Here is a 2875-nt window from a genome sequence, read left to right on the forward strand (position 1 = left end):
ACTAGGGTGCCTCCTTTCCTTAGCAATTTACTTAACACCCCTTCAGATTTTTTGTAACAAAGACAATACAACAAACCAAGACAAAACAAGACACAAACATACTGTATTAATCCTCTCCATCTTCTCAAAATGTCCATCCTTCCTCTTGTCCTATATACTTCTAGGGATGAGCAGATTTGCTCCTGTCCTATCTCTAAGGATGGGCAGCTTTCCCTTGTCATTTAACCCGAGTGTCCCGGGCCTCCCCATATGGGCCACCATCTGTCGGGGGTGGGCAAAATAACGGGGGTGGGGTGGGGGGAGTGGATGGTTACAAGAAACTTGTGAAGGTTGATACAGCTGGAGCCACTTTATTATGAGACAGAGAAGTATATATACCCAACTAATTACACACAGCTTAACTTAATTAACATAAACTAGATACAGCAGTCAACTAATAAGGAATCCTCATCATCTTAATGATTATACACAGCTTATCTTAATTAACATCATTAGATACAGCAGTCAGTCATTAAGGAATCTGCATCATCTTATGGCTTGCAGGCATTACTTCTCAATCCACTCCCCCTGGCAAAGTGCCAGGTGCCATCTTGACTTGGTTGTGACTCTCAACATTGTGCTCTACCAAACTCTAAATCAACATGAAGGCATATGAAAGACATTTTCAAATTTGCAAGTGCTCAGAAATTTCATCTCCCTTCTATGTGTCTGTTTGTTTCTGTTCAATATGCCTTTGGATATATTCCAGAGAAGTGAGGTACAAACCAATAATGATGTAGAATATGAGGGAGTGGAAATAGGAGTTAAGTTTAATAAAAAAAAAAAATTCCAGGTTGAGAGTTGTGCATGGAGTTTGCTAAACAATCTAAATCAGAATAGGAAGTCAGTTGGCCTCCAAATACAATGTCTTCAAGAACAAAAATGAAATGTGGTCTCCATTAAAGATAGAATAATTATGGAAATGTGTGATATCCATGATGTAGTAAAGAAATGTTCTCTCAGTAACAATAAAAGAAAGACAAATAGAAATTTCAGGAAACACAAGCAACAAAAATTATGTAAAATAAGTCATGATACAAATACAAAGCCCATTAAAATACAGCATCATCTTAAGTTATTTCTGAAATGATAAAAGAAAATTTATTTCATTTGGGCACTAGAACATTCTTCTCCAAGGATTCTAGAGATCATGACCTTAAACCTATAAAAAGAAATGTAATTGTTGCACATTATGTGACTATGCAGTAAATGATAGTTAAAAAGACACAATAATATAAATTAGGGAAAGCACTAATTTTCAATTTTGAGGATCAACCTATAAGCAACGTATGAAAGATGGGTCTCAGGTAAAGAATGAATTTGGCATTGACTTTGAAATGCAAAAACAAAAATACAGCTGACAGAATGTGTGAGGGTTCAGGTACAAGCATGTGGAGGATGGAAGAAAGGAGAAAAGGGCCAATTGCCTCATCAAAGCATATCCAGAGGCTCAGGCAGGACTGCCTCTGAGGAGGCAAGAGGATTCCGGCCCTAGTGGGGCTGGATGGGGGAGGCAGCAGTGGGGGGTGCCAATGGGAGCCGGCATGATCGGCTTGCCCCTGGAGCACCATGGCAGGGCAGCCTCCACCTCACCCTCTTGGGCTGGGGAGCCTGCGCCCACAGGCTCCGTAGGGCAGAGACGGGTGTCACTGGGGCCTCTGGCGAGCAGCCTGTCAGCGCCTGCTGTTGGGCCTCCACAGATGGTGTGAGGCCCCATGGGCTCAACTCCTACAGCGGCCCTGCCTGGGTCTCTGGCTCACAGGTCGAAAGCCTCCAGAAAAAGCAGCTGCTTTTTCCATGGTTTGGCTTGGATATTGGTGGAACCCTTGTAAAATGCTGGTTTATTTTGACCCCAAAGACATCACTGCTGAAGAACAAGAGGAAGAAGTGGAGAGTCTTCAAAGCATTCAGAAGTACTTGACCTCCAATGTGGCTTATGGGTCCAGGGGCATTAGAGACGTGCACTTGGAGCTGAAGGCCCTGACTCTGTGTGGATAAAAAGATAGGTGATCTTCAGCTTTGCAAACTGCATGAACTAGGCTGCTTAATCCAAGGAATTTTATGTATTGACTCAGTTGGTTTCAATGGACTATCACAGTGCTATTACTTTGAAAATCCTGCTGATTCTCAAAAGTGTCAGAAGTTACCATTTGAGTTGAAAAACCCACATCCTCTGCTTCTGCTGAACATTGGCTCTGGGGTTAGCATTTTAGTAGTGTACTCCAAAGATAATTACAAGAGGGTCACAGGCACAAGTCTTAGTGGAGGAAATTTTTTTGGTCTCTGCTGTCTTCTTACTGGCTATAGCACTTTTGAAGAAGCTCTTGAAATGGTATCTTGTGGAGGTAGCACCAAAGTGGATAAACTAGTGTGAGATATTTATGGAGGAGATTATGAGAGGTTTGGATTGTCAGGCTGGGCTGTAGCTTCGAGAACATTAACCAGGTGGTATTTGTTGGAAATTTTTTGAGAATTAATACCATCGCCATGCAGCTTTTGGCATATGCTTTAGATTATTGGTCCAAGAAACAGTTGAAAGCACTTTTTTCAGAACATTAGGGTTATTTTGGAACTGTTGGAGCACTCCTGGAACTGTTGAAGATTCCCTGATTGTTACCTGGGAGGGTAATGAGAAATTTCTACAATGGGATCTGTGGACTTTTGTTTTTTAAAAGACTTACTCAGTTTTATGATCGTGTACTACCTGAATCAAGTTAAGAAATGACATGTATTTTTCTAAGTCATCAAGATAAATCCTTAAAAAATTTCAGTCTAATCTAGCAACCAGTAAGGAAAGAAGCATTAAAAAACAAGTGGACCATGTTCAGGCAGCATG

At 41.3% G+C, this 2875-nt stretch overlaps 1 pseudogene; it reads left to right on the forward strand.

Moving 5' to 3' along the window:
* Positions 1-1547: 1547 nt before the first annotated feature.
* Positions 1548-2649, forward strand: LOC144249233 (pantothenate kinase 2, mitochondrial pseudogene; annotated as a pseudogene).
* The last annotated feature ends 226 nt before the right edge of the window (positions 2650-2875 follow it).

Source organism: Urocitellus parryii, chromosome 11 (assembly GCF_045843805.1).
Source record: "Urocitellus parryii isolate mUroPar1 chromosome 11, mUroPar1.hap1, whole genome shotgun sequence".
NCBI lineage: Eukaryota > Metazoa > Chordata > Mammalia > Rodentia > Sciuridae > Urocitellus > Urocitellus parryii.